This window comes from Cricetulus griseus (genome assembly GCF_003668045.3).
Source record: "Cricetulus griseus strain 17A/GY chromosome 1 unlocalized genomic scaffold, alternate assembly CriGri-PICRH-1.0 chr1_1, whole genome shotgun sequence".
NCBI lineage: Eukaryota > Metazoa > Chordata > Mammalia > Rodentia > Cricetidae > Cricetulus > Cricetulus griseus.
Window position 1 is genome coordinate 39,955,742 of NW_023276807.1, and position 14,509 is coordinate 39,970,250.

The 14,509-nt window shown below is 40.1% G+C and overlaps 1 long non-coding RNA gene across 2 annotated transcripts in view; it reads left to right on the plus strand.

Annotated features, from left to right (window-relative positions):
* Window positions 1-6,313: 6,313 nt before the first annotated feature.
* The window catches only part of LOC103162238, a 47,491-nt gene continuing 39,295 nt past the window's right edge, over window positions 6,314-14,509 (plus strand). Inside the window, exons 1-2 of one of the 2 annotated variants that reach the window (XR_004772340.1) lie at window positions 6,314-6,809; window positions 9,122-9,160. This is a non-coding gene — a long non-coding RNA (uncharacterized LOC103162238). The remainder of the gene's footprint in view (window positions 6,810-9,121; window positions 9,161-14,509) is intronic. The other variant, XR_004772339.1, reaches the window with a different exon arrangement.

A 14,509-nucleotide genomic window follows, 5' to 3' on the forward strand; every position in this document is an offset into this window, starting at 1 on the left:
GATCTCTAGGAGCCAGAAGAGAATTAAGAGCTGCTACTGATCTGGAATTGAACAGTGTTGAAGGTTGCAAAATTAAAGTGTTGAAAGTGTATGTGAACACCACTGGACTGTGAATTTTGTAATAAATAAGTTTAATGGTGTGTGGAAATATTTCATTTCAAAAACAAAGTGCAAGCCAATACACAAAACCTCCAGTGAGCCTCCACCACACTTAAAATATAACCCAAAGTCGTTCCTTAACCTGGAAGGCCCTATAATCTGGCTTTGCTCCCACCAGCATGCCCCTTTCTTGTCACTCCTCTGAACTCTCTCCGCTCTTCAGCCACTCTGTCCTCCCTTCCCCTGGCCCTTGCCTCTGCTGAAGGATTCACATTTCCTGTGTCTTTATTTGGGATTTTCTTCCCCACAATCACAGCATGACTGACTCTCACTTTATCCTGGAACCTTTCCACAGCCACACCCCCGATACCTCTCCCTACCACCCTGCCTAAGATGACACCGCCATCCTATGTGGCCCCTTGCCCTGCATTATTTTACTCCCCAGCATTTCTCACTACCTGTCACTGTATAGTTGATTCATTTAGTCACTTTCTATTCCTTGATGGAACATAAGCTTTATAAGGGATGGTGCTTTCCTGGTGTCTTTTTGTATTGTTGTATCCTATTCTGTTTCACCTATGAGATGTAACACATGCACAGTATATACTTGTTGGGATGAAAAGAATAGTCAAGGCAAAATAAAATTTTAATGATATGATTAATTATCATGATATAATTAACATCAGTTAGGAAATAATATGCCCACCTAAAATGGATGCTAGAAAAAGAAAATAATTAAACCCCCAGAACCTCTGTCAACATTAAGTGATGAATAACTTCATGTAGCAGGATACACTGATAAGATTCTGACCATTCAACCTGAGTGGATTTTTGAGGCCAAAATGTTCTTGTAGGATGAAGAATTAAAATTTAATTGTCTTAGAAAGTCAGAAAGAAAAAAGAGACCAAGAAATCAAATATGAGGGGACACCCATGGAGAAACCAAAAACAAAACAAAAAACACTAGAAGAAGATGCTATCATGTGAAAAATATGTGGTAAGAATGCAGAAAAATAGTCAAAAAATTCTTCCAGAAACTGAGATCATGGGTTAGGTGGAAACGAGAACTCAGAGCCAGGGTGTCCCTGGGAAGAGGCAGGAATCTTGGAGATTTACCCAAAAAGTGACCTCAGCTGACACAGTCCAGGAATAAAAAGGACAACATTTAAATAGAACTTGAATTCTTCCTTCCTCACCCTGTACTAAGAAACTGATAGTCAGGCCAGGATGATTGTTCAATTAATTAACTGTTTGCAGCTCAGCCACGATGACCTGAATTCCACTCCCTTGGAAAACGCAAGGCATGGTAATGTGTGCTTATATTCCCTGTGTTGGGGAGGCAGAGACATATGGATCCCTGAGGCTCACTTGTCAGCCAGTCAAGTATCATTTGGGAGCCCTGGGTTCCAGGGGGAGACCCTGTTTCAAAACACGAGGTGGCCAACTCCTGAAGAACAACACCCCAGGCTGACTTCTGGCTACCATACATAATTGCATACGTGTACACATACACAACCCCCCCCCACAAACTTGTGGGAATAATTACAACACTCCTTTTAAAAACACCTCTATTTCATGTGGGTGGCACACTGCGAGGGTGTGTAATGACCTAAGGCCGAGGAACAATATTAGTAACAAAGCAAGGGTTCCAACTGCCTTGTGAAGTGTGAATTATTGGAAAGGACAACCGGTTCAGACAGTCCACATTTAAAGTCACACAAAATAATGAAGCAAAGAGTCCTATTCAAGTGCTCTTGCTAGGATTTATCAGGATGTTTCAATGACTTAGACAGGACATCAGGTACTTTCTAGATTCAAAAATACTATGTGTGCAATCACTGTTCTGTTTATTATGAACATACTGAAATCTAAGCACACAGGACAGCAAAGAATAATCCATTGTTTTCCACTTGGGGAACAAGCAGCTCAAAACCATGACAGTTTCATGATGCCATTCCTAATTTTTGGAAAAGAAACTCTCTGTGAAGGAAAGAAGGTCAAGTTGTTCATGGTTCCACCCTCAAGTACAAACATTTTAAACCTGTTACATTCGAAAGAATGCTGCTCCCAACTCCATGGCCCTTCCAAAGGAACAGAACTAGCCTTGAGTCGAAAATAAAAAAAAAATAAATAAAAAGGATCCCTGAGGGGGAAAGTCTATGGTACTTGGACTGCGGCACTCCCTTTCTCATCTCCTAACAGAACAAAGTACAAACGAAGAAGCAACAAACAGCTCACAGAGCCTTGGCCAACTGTCTACTTCTTCACAATATGCCCACACCTTAAACAAACACAAAACACTGTAACTAGCTATAGTCACAAGATCAGGCATGATGTCAGAAACCCACCAAGTTCAAAATGCCTGTTTCAAAATGGATATTTTTTCTGGCAAACACCCAACCAACAGATCAGGGAAAGTGTATTATTAAGAGACAATCAATACTAAAGGGTTTGAAGCCTAGAAATTATACTGCTATGTGAGCAACAAGCCATAATCAGAATTCACTGTGCGTGTATAGTCCTTTAGATCTTTTTAAAAAGCTGTTCAGTTGTACATGGTCATAATCATGATGCCGCTGTGCTAGGGTAGCATCTCTCTTGTTGGCCAAAGCAACAGACAGACTCAGAAGAATAAAGGAATCCAAGGGGGCAGAGCGTCAGCAGCAAAGCACGCACTTTTACACTCATGGGTCCATAGGAAGCACATGAATGGAGGCTCTGACCTGGAACCAACTAACTCTACACTTAGGGTGAAAGCTCGGGGCAGACTGAAAGGTTGGGTCAATTCATCATTTTTATGGGTTGTATACACAAAAAGATGTCCATTCTGTTTGAAACAATAGGACCCTGAATTAAAGTGAGTGTGCTCACACACTGTACAGAGCAAAGGTTCAGCGTGCCAATATCCTCAGACCAGACTTTTAAATCCAATAATTTCATGTTAGTGATTCTTACAAACATTCCACTTTGATACTGAACAATAATATAATGGTAACAGTCACCCTTATGATGGGCCCAAGTCCTATGACAACCCCATTCCACACTTCACCACGGGAACCGATGTGCCAAGCATTGTTTTTACCACTTTTCAGGTAAAGAAATTGAAGCTCATGAAGATTGGGGAGCTTGCCAAAGTCACATAGCTAAATAAGATATAACAAAGCAAACTCACACCCCAATTAATCTATGCTACTTCTACCTCACAGATAAGAAACTATGAACCCTAATCTCTTATCTATCCACTCTTCAACCTCTCTTCTCTAAGGCTATGCAGGGACATCATATGGTGAACTTTGGCCCTTCATCCATGCATCAAATGTGGATTCATCTTAATACTTCCCTCAGTCCTTTACTTGTTTAGCTTTTTCTATGTGCTAGGTTCTATATCCTAGGTGCTAAGAATTCGTTAATTAACAATGCAGACAGAACTCTTCCCCTGTGGAGGTAAAATTCTAGAGAAGGCAGAAAGACACAATGTACAGAAGAAATAAGAACAATAGCAATGGTACAAAGGTAAGTATTGAGGACAATAGTACAGGGGAAAATAGATACCAAATATAAAGCTTTATGAAAACATAACTTTAGGGTTGTGAGAACATGCCACTAGAGCAAAGACTTTTTGAAAGGCAGCAGTTTTAGGTGTCTTAACTGGGCTACAGTGCACCATTTATTAATCAAACACAAATGCAGGGTTTTCTTTGTGAGCATTTGGGGGGGTAAGAATTATATCTATATGTCTTGACTCTGAATAAAAGAGGCAATCCTCAATAATGTGAGTGGACCTCAAGAAATCTATCAAAAGGCTTAATAATAGAATCAAAATCAAGGTTTCCCTGGGGAAGAAATCCTGCCTCAAGATTCCAACATCAACTCTTATCTTAGAGTAGTAGTTCTCAACCTATGGGTCACGACCCCTTTGGAATCAAGAGACTCTGTCACAGGGGTCACATATCAGGTATTTACATTCATAACAATAGCAAAATTACAGCTATGAAGTAGCAATTTTATGGTTTGGGGGTCACCACAATAAGAGGAACTGTGCATTAGCAAGGTTGGAAACCACTGCCATAGAGTTCAGACGACCTGCCTGCCCCACAGGGTTCAGACTCTCCAGCCCCAACAATTACATATGACACTTCCATGAAATGAATCTCCTAGTATTTTTCAATTGTGTGTGTATACTATCATACATATGCATGCATATATCCTACATACATACGTATCTAGTATTTACAACTACATATGCCTGCTGTGTATAAAGCATACCTAAGCAGGCACATATATATATGTGCCTCTCACTTCTCACTCACACATGAAGTACTTAACACAAGAAACAAAGCGAAAGTACACTGTATTAGACATTAAGATGCTGACGGACAACAGTGACCAAGTCAGATGTGACTCTTATAAGCCTGAAGTTTACGGACCAAACGTAGGAACTAACAACTGACCTGTCTCCTCTGGGATCCTCAGGCCCTTCCTAGATTCACTTGCTTTACTCACCACCCTTAGCTCACGATCAACGTTTTTTGTTTTGTTTTGTTTTTTGAGACAGGTTTTCTCTGTGTAGCCGGGGCTGTTGGGGGAACTTGCTCTGTAGATCAGGCTGGACTTGAACTCACAGAGATCCACCTGCCTCTGCCTCCTGAGTGCTGCTGGAATTAAAGGTGAGTGCCACAGTCTCCCCACTTTCATAATCAATATTTCAACTTTTCTTTCTTTTATTTTTTTCAATAGTTCTAGTTGTGTGGGTTTTCTGCCAGTGAGCACAGTGGTGGTAGAAATCAGAGCAGGATGCTCGATCCTCTGGAGCTGGAGTTACAGGCTGGAATTTAACCAGAGTCCTCTATGAGAGCAGTAAGTACTCTTGGCCAGCCAGTCATCTCCCCAGCCCTTATACCTTAACTAGCATTTCTAATTGCCTTGCCCTTTTATTACACAGTCCACACTGATATTATCATTATTATCATTACCACTGCTGCCATCGTTATCATTATCATTACCATTGCACTTTTAGGGTGTTCACAGAGCTTAGAAACCTTGTCTACAGGTCTTTTGAATTGCCTTAATAAAAACTATCAAGTAGGGAGAAGTGATAATATCCTTTTCACAGAGACTCTCAGAGGTAACCTAATCTGCAAGAGACTACAGAATCAACAAAGCCAAGCTCCCAAGCCATCTCATTCTTTTCTTTTTCCTATCTATCTATCTATCTATCTATCTATCTATCTATCTATCTACCTACCTACCTACCTACCTATCATTTATTTTTATTTTTCAATACGGGGTTTCTTTGCATAGACTTGGCTGTCCTGGAACTTGCTCTGTAGACCAGGCTGGAACTCACAGAGATCTGCCTGTCTCTGCCTCCAGGAGTGCTGGGATTAAAGACATGCGCCACCCCTATGCCACCTCTGTCCCACTGCCCCTGCCCCTTCTAACCACCTCCTCCACTTACTTCTTCAACAATGTCTTTTTATAAAATAATGTATGCCCACTTCTTTGTCACTGACCTTTTTTGAATCTAGGGTTTTAAGTATGCTAGGCAAGGATTCTACCATGGAGCAATACCTCCAGCCGACTATATTCACCCTCTAGCCCATTTCAATTGCAGTTCCCTAAGAATTACTTACACACACACACACACACACACACACACACACACACACACACACACACACACACAAGCCCCTAAGTAAGTAGTATCTTCAGGACACATTATCAGTAATCAGTTTTAAAAGATTAAGAAAATAGGGATCTCAGCCCAAGGCTAACAAAGAACAAAGTCCATAGAAACACCTGTTAAAGAAAGCACGCCTGTTTCTGAAGAATAAGTTACTTGACAACTTAGTCTATACTGTTCTTCTGTTTCACTAAAACATCTGCGATTTAAACAAAATAAAACAAAATATCACCAAGCCACTATAACTCAGAATTGCAGGCCTGTCTCATTGAGGACCTCCGAAAAGTTTAAGGACAGGACTGAATGACAAGAGCAACAGCCAACCACCTGTGAGAGGCCTGCCTGAAGGCGGTGCCAGAGCCTCTCTCCCAGGAGAGCAAGGTCTGTGCAGACCAGAAAGTGAGACAGAGATCGCCCTGTTGTGACTTGTCGTCCCTTTCACCGCTCAGGAAAATACAAGCTAGCCCCAACGCCTTCCCAAGAAGTCTCGAAATCTGGTACTCTGCAAGGCTAGTGAACTCTCGGGAAGCCTTTCGCAGGAAGTAAGGCTGCGCAGGCGGCGACACAATGCATCCTGGGAGATGTAGTCCGCACTTGTGGCGCGCAGACTCAGTGGTAATGGAAGGAGGCTCATAATCTTATGTGATTGTAGTTTTTACTAATGAAGAATGTTTAAAGGTGTCAAAAAGCCGGGTGTTAGAGCCAAGCGGTCTCGTTTCACACCACCGAGACGGTCCACGAGTTCCTATTAGGCTGGAAGACTCTATTTTTGAAACAGTGTGTGATCGTCCCCATCTAGTGGCTCTAAAACAGATTGAGATAGCCCCCAAGTGGACAGTGGGAAGCCCTACCTGCAAACCTACTCTACAAACAGGCTGCTAAGCCCAGGAAGACAGAGAAAGAACACACATCAGTACCACTCTCCTTGAAATATAAGGCCACATGGGAAATGCTGGCCTATGGTGCGGGAGGAGGGTAGATACCCAAACCAGGATTAAAAAGCCAACCGACCCTATTTACACGTAAGGTATGTAGATTAGTAAATAAGGTACTATGTCACAGAATGTTAGTATTAAGTTTTGGATAAAAGAACTTACATTTTTATGTTTCATGCATTTTCTTATTTGGAAGGATAAAGAATATGGTAAAATATTTCGAACATAAAGCATATAGAATATATTTTTAATCGCTGGGCATCTTCCACATTATTTGAACATACTTCAGATCTTCCTTCCCCTTCATTCCTCCCCGCCCCCACCCCTATCTCCTTAAAGAAGGAGAGGCCGGGACAGGGAATTCTTTAAAACATAAGTTCTAATTGTTGATAAAGCATGAACTATTAAATATTTATTAACACTAACTTTATAAAGTTTATAAACTTTTTAAACTTAAAACTAAATTTCTACAAATTTGCTTAACTTGTTCATCATTTCTAGTAGATTTTTCATAGATTCTTTGGGATGCTTTTTATATGGACAATCATGTCATCTTCAAATTCGGTCTTACTCTTCTTTTCCAGCATGTGTGTTTTATATACTTTATGGCCTTAGTGTAATGTTAGGGCTTCTCACATCGTATTGAGCAGAAGTGCTGAGAGGAGAGTCATTGTTGCCTTCTTCCTCTGATATTAAGAGAAAGCCAGTACACGATGCCAGACTATGGATTTTGTTGCATTTGTTTTACAGGTGTCCTTTGTCCTATTTTTTGGATTTTTCACTCTATTGTCGGGTTTCTGAAAGTTAGCGTGTATATGGGCTAAGTTTTGTCAAATTCTCTGTATTTTTTTTTTTTTTTTTTTTTGCTGAACACTTGAAATGATGTTGTGCTTGTGGGTTTTGTTTTATTGCTGTTGATGTTGATTGACATGCCTAGGTATACTGTTTGATTCTTCAGAGTTCCAACTGGCCTTGCATTTCTAGGCTGAACCCTAGGTAATGTTAACTCTCTTAAAATGAATTAGAAGACAGTCCCTCTGCTTCTCTTTTTTTGTAGTAGTTTATGTAGAACTTGTATCATTCTTTTCCCTGTGGGTGCCATGTTACTTTCATATGTTAATTTGGCTAGGCTACAGTGCCTAGATATTTGGTCAATTTTTATAAATGTTTGTGTGAAGGTTTTTTTGTTGGTTTGTCTTTTGTTTTATTTTTGTTTTTTGATACACATCCCCTTTTGGTCAGTTTGAGTACCGAGATCTAATATGTTAAGCTTGGGGCTTTTTTTTTTTTCAAGATGGAGTCTCAATTTATTTCTGGGTGACATGCAGTTCACTGTGTAGACCAGGCTGACCCCAAACTCACAAAGTTTTACCCACCTCTGTCTCCCCTGAGGGCTAGGATTAAAGACATGTGCCACCATGCCTGGCCTAAAGTTTTGAGCTTTTAAGGTGGAAGATTTTTACCTACTATGCTGGTCAGGTTTTATTTCTACTTGACACAAGCTGGAGTCAATCTGAGAATAGGAAGCCTCAAAGGAGAATGTGCCTCTATCAGACTGCCCTATAGGCAAGCCTGGGAGGCATTTTCTTGATCAATGATTGATACGTGAGGACAGCCTCTGTGGGTCCAGAGCAAGCTGAGCAAGCCATGAAAACAAGCCAGTTAGCAGCACCCCTCCATGGCTCTGCTTCAGTTCCTGCCCTGACTTCCCTCAGTGATGCACTGGAACCTGTAAGCCTGACAAACCCTTTCCTCCCCAAGTTGGTTTTTAAGACACAGAAAGTTGGTTTTTTATCACAAGAAATAGAAACCTAATTATGACATGTGAAAATCAGTCTCTTTATTATTTATAGGAGTTATAGTATTTGCTGTTGAGTCAGCCTTAGTAGCTTTTAGAGCTGGGCATGGTAGAATACATCTGTAACCCCAACTTTTGAAGGTAGAGGTCAGATGTTCAGTGTCATCCTCAGCTTCACTGCAAGTTCAGAGACACCTTGGGCTGCCTGAGACTCTATCTAAAGCAAAATAAACAAAAAATATAAAAATTACTTTCTTTAAGAAATTTGTCCAGGTGCCAACAAGATGGCTTGGTCAGTAAAGACACATGCCACTAAATAAAATATGATGACATGAGTTGAATGCTAGGATCTACATGGTGGAAGAAGAAAATTGACTCCTTCAAGTTGTCCTCTGACTGTAGTACACAAACCAACAAAGGTACACACACACACACACACACACACACACACACACAGCATGCCGCACGCATAATAAATAAATATTTTTTAAAATGTGTCCATTCATCTGTGTTATAGAATGTATGGGTATAAAGGTGTTGCTATAGTCCCTTATTATCCTAATAATGTCCGTAAGTTTTGTAATAATGTCCCATCTTTCATTCCAGATATTGGTTCTCTCCTCTCTTCTTCCCACCCCACCCCAGGTTGGTCTTGATAAAATTTTATAAATTTATTGATTTCTTCAATTTTATTGAATTGATTTTTCTCATTTTGTTTCTATTACTTTTCTCTGAACTTCTGGTCCCTTTTCCCTCCTATTTGCTTTGGTTTAGTTTTCCTAGCTTCAGTGGAAATGTAGAATGTTAATTAAAGACTTTCTTCTTTCCCAGTATAATCATTTAATATACAGTATAAATTGCTTTTTAGCATTTGCATGGAGTATCCATGAACTTTGACATATTTTGTTTTCATGTTCACTCAACTAAGTTCCTTTCTAATATACCTTAAAACTTCTTTAACTAATGAGTTACTTGAAGTATTTCCTTGATTTATAAATGTCTTTCTTTGAACCATTATACATTTTAACAATTATTTTCTATATAGATGTTTAGTTTATCCTAATTAATATACGGTCTCCTTTGTCAAGTTATCAAGTATCAGTCTGTCAACACTGACAAATTAAGTCCTCAAATGTTTAAAAGATTACTTTTGACATGTTATGAAATCTCAAAGAAACATGTTTGCACACTCTTTGCATTCTATCTTATCAAAGTTACTCTATTACTTTATAGCTGTCAGACTTTTATTCCTTTATGAGAAAACTTTTTTCCTTCTAATTCCGTGTTTTAGGATTTTTTTCTTCATCCTCAGAATTTAAGCGTGTGTGTGTGTGTGTGTGTGTGTGTGTGTGTGTGTGTGTGTGTGTGTGTGTGCAGGTATGCATGTGCCATGGTCTGATAACAGAGGTGTGAGAAGAGCTTCGTGGAACCTATTCTCTCTCTCTGCCTTTACCTGATTTCTGGAGTTCAAATACAATCTTAGGGTTTGTGTACCAAGCACTTGGCCCACCAGTCCATCACTGAGTGGCACAGGCTTGATGTGAACAACTTTAGCACTCCAAAGCTTTCCCCAGCCTTCCCAATCAGTATCCTCAGTGGACCACTCTGCGGAGTGCCACCACATCAGGTTAGTGCTGCTTGTCCTTGTCCTTGAACTTCATAGGATCAAATAGCCTGTACTTTCTAGACATGATAGTGTCACATTTCTCTCTTGTAATTCATTAATTTTCATGGCTAGAAAGCATTCAGTTGTATCAATATATCATAACATCATGTCCCATTTTATTCCTGATGGACATGTGAGTTGTTTTGATTTTACATTTTCTCTTAAATAAAACGACGGCATTTGCCTATTCTTAATAGGTATAAGCACCCACTCCTGGAAGATTCAAAGATGAAATTGCTGAATTGCATACAAAACTCCATTGATGATGTTCTTGTTTTCCATTTTACTACGTTTACTACATTCTTCTTAAATTTCAACTAGCTCTAAGTTTTCTTTGGAGATTAATACATATGGAGATGGCCAAATTTCATGTAAATTACTTCCACATGCTCCATATTGAGTGGAAAATTCCTCACAGATTCTAACAAATGGTGGTTTTGTGTTTTGTTTCTAAAGTTACAATGACCTTTCATCTATTTTCATTAGTGGATTTTCATTAGTATCTTAGTAGGACTGTGGGATTTGGCTAACCAGACCTCCTTGTCCTTCTTTCCCTTCCTTGTAAATGTTTGTGTAGGGGAAACTGTAACCACACCTGCTAGGGGCTGTCTATGGGTGTGCCTGACCATGCCTGTGAGGGTGTGGTCAGGGTGATGTAGGGAAGGTTTAAGAGTGAGGGGTGTGTACGTGGAAAGTCCCTTCTTCCGTTTCATCTTCGGCTTCCTGTACTTACTGCTGCCCTGCCGGCTGGCTAGGTTGCTCTGTAAATAAGGCTTTTCCCTAATAAATTCCCTTGTATTTTTACCTAACTCCGTATTGGTAATTCCCACAATATGTTTGCTTCCTGGTGTTTCCTCCCTGGCTTTCTTCTCTCGATGTGTTTTATTCCACTCCAGGCAATCTCAGCCACTGTGTTAGGGGATATTTATTTACACTGTAAAGATGTGTCTCTACCTAAGGTGCCTTCTGATTGGTTTAATAAAGAGCTAAATGGCCAATAGCTAGACAGGAGAGAATGGGCAGGACTTCCAGGAAGAGAGAGAGAGAGAGAGAGAGAGAGAGAGAGAGAGAGAGAGAGAGAGAGAAACTGGAAGAATCTATGTGTGGGGTTTTGCCAGCAGACTGGGAGCAAATTGGATGTGCCATACTAAGAAGAGGTAACCGAGTCATGTGACAGAACATAGATTTAAAACAATATGGGTTAGTTAAGTTACAAGAGCTAGTCGAAAAAGCCTAAGCTAAGGAAAGCCAAATTTTCACAATTAATAATAAGTCTCTGGGTCATTATTTGTGGGCTAGTAGAAATATAGTACAAGAAAGTTTGCTACACCACCTGCTTAACTTCTGATAAAAACTCGGTAGCTATGTTCCTGATTTCCTTGCCTAGATATCCACCTGCCATCAGCACTGAAAATGGTCTCCAGTTTCTATAGGTTTACCAAACTTGTCTGTCTGACTAAGCCCATTTTGTTACCATCACTTTTTTACCCTTTCTGTGATTGAAAGCATTCATCAAACCCAGTTATCCAAGGTGTAAGTCCAGGAAATCCACATCCACTGTGTTCTAAGAACTCTGATTCTTAAATGCTCTCCATTTCCTCCTTTCCCTCCCATCCTTACTGTAGCTCAGAACCCAGCTTACACTACTGCATTATCACATTGACTGACTTCCTGCTTCACACAAATTCTCAGCATCATCCCTGCCCTAACCTCCCTGCCTCTCCAGCCACCACTGCCAGTCTTCACCAGCTCACATGCGTCCCAGGGCCCAGGTGCACTAAACTGACTACCAGCACTTCTTTGGATAAATTATGACATTTAATGACTTGATGTCTGGTGTACATGCTACACACTCTGTTCTGAATTCTTCCCTCCCAATGCTCCTTGCTGCAGGTAGACTTACGCAGGTTACACTTATGCTCCTTCAGAATTCTTTTCTTTCCTCTATTTTTAAATTTAAATTAGAAACAAGATTGTTTTACATGTCAATCCCAGTTCCCTCTCCCTCCCCTCCTCCCCTGCCCCCCACTAACATCCTACCTATCTCAACTCCTTTCTGCTCCCCAGCGAGGATGAGGCCTTCCATAGGGGGTCTTCAGAGTCTGTCATATCCTTTGGGATAGGGCCTAGGGCCCCCCTCCCCTTGCCGTGTGTCTAGGCTGAGGGAGTATCCCTCTATGTGAAATGGGCTCTCAAGTTCCATTCCTATGCTAGGGTTAAGTACTGATCTGCTACAAGAGGGCCCATAGATTTCTGAGGCCTCCTCACTGACACCAACATTCGTGAGGTCTGGATCAGTCCCATGCTGATTTTCCAGTGATCAGTCTGGGGGCCAAGAGCTCCCACTTGTTCAGGTCAGCTGTTTCTGTGGGTTTCACAAGCCTGGTCTTGACCATTTTCCTCATCACTCCTCCTTCTCTGCAACTGGATTCCAGTTCAGTTCAGTGTTTAGCTGAATTTCCTCATCTACACTTGTTAATCTGCAGGAGTCTAATGTTTCTGTCAGTGCTCAAACTCCAGTGGTGGGAATTTTAATTTAAAGGGATTCTTGACATTATGATTGGGGTTTTAAAACTTAAATGTACATTAAATATCACTTTTGAAAAACAAGGTAAGAAAGGAGAATAAAATATATTTGATGTCACCATTTGTACCTCAAGATAAAAATATTAGCCATGTTTTTCATAAACTTAAAGAGTTTCTTACAAACATGTATCTTAGCTTCAAGCAAGTCTTCTAAGTTTTGAAGTTAGAGATTATATTTCTCATATAAGTCTCAATAGCTTTTGAGAAAATACCTGCTTTTCCCTTTATTGAATAGAAGGATCTCACAAGACAAAATATACTAGTTAAATAAAAGAGGTAAATTAGTTTTGTTGCACTTGTGCTTTTAAATTATTGGTTGTCTTCACAGAATCAGAGAGGCATGGATTCTAGCAAGGCAACCCTTGGGAAATTGAATCTACAGTCATGAAATGTATACTTGAAACCAAAGGATAAGGCTATTAGAGAACTTAGATAAATCCTGGAAAATCTGGGGCTTGGAATATGGCTCAGTAGGTAACATCCCTGGCATGTGAAAGAAGAACCTGAGTTTGGACCCCCAGCAACCACATAAAAGCTGGGGATGGTGGCTCAGTATGCCTGAAACCTCAGGATTAGGATACAGAGACAGATAGATCCCTGGAGCTCATTGGCTAATAAGCCTAGGAATACAGATGGATTTCAAGGTCAGTGAGAGACCCTGTCTCAAAAAATAAGGTAGAGAGCAATTGGAAGATACCCAGTGTTGACTGCCAGGCTCTGCACACATACCCACACACCCCAGTGTACAACCCCAAACAAAAATTCAAAGAAGGAAAAACTGGAAATCTCTAAAATGTAAGTATAAGCAAGTAAACACATAATTTAAAGCATTTGTTTTGTGATTTTTATGTGTTCACTTATTTAAAACTTCACTGTTAGAGATTGGATCTATAACTCACTAGTAGAACTGACCACTTAGTAAGTCCTGCATTTAAATAAAGGAACCCAACACCACAAAAAGTACATGCACATAAGATTTGAATAATAATATTATGGATAGCATTAATGCTTTCTTTATGTTAGTGATTTGCCTTCATTAGATTAATATATCATTAAGTAAATAGTAATATGTGATAAAAATTAGTAAGTATTAAAAAATAGAAGCAGTTAACTCTCAGTTATCTATATATAGAGAGGAAAAGGCTGGGTTCAAATCATTTAGAATTAATTATCCCTCCAGTTAGATGGAGGCAATGGCCCCAGATGTCAACCAAACATCTGCACTGCAGAGAACAGCTGCAATTACAAATAAATTACCTAATGAAGAAGAAATTTTTAAATAAAAAGAATCACATTTTTCCTCAAAAAAACCTGTAGCCAAATTTTGATCTAACATAGAAATTTTGTCATGTCTTCTGCTTTCCCAGATCCACAGACATGGAATGTGTACTGTGTTCTATGAATGCTATAGAAATGTGACTCCCAACTAGCTCATGCCACACCCAGAGGATAACATGTGTGCAGGTTCATTTTTGTCAACTTGACATGAATTGAAGTCACCTGGGAAGAGGGAATGTCAATTGAGGACTTACCTCCAACAGATTGGCCTGTGGACATGTCTGTAGTGCATGCTACTGATTGATGGTTGATGTGTGAGTACATTGCCTACTGTGGTCAGTACCACCTCTGGGCAGGTTGTCTTAGGTTGTATAGGTGTGATATTTTGAATGAGGATGGCCCCCCATAGCCTCCTATGTTTGAATACTTGGTCCCCATTTGGTAGAAGTGTTTGGGAAGGAGGT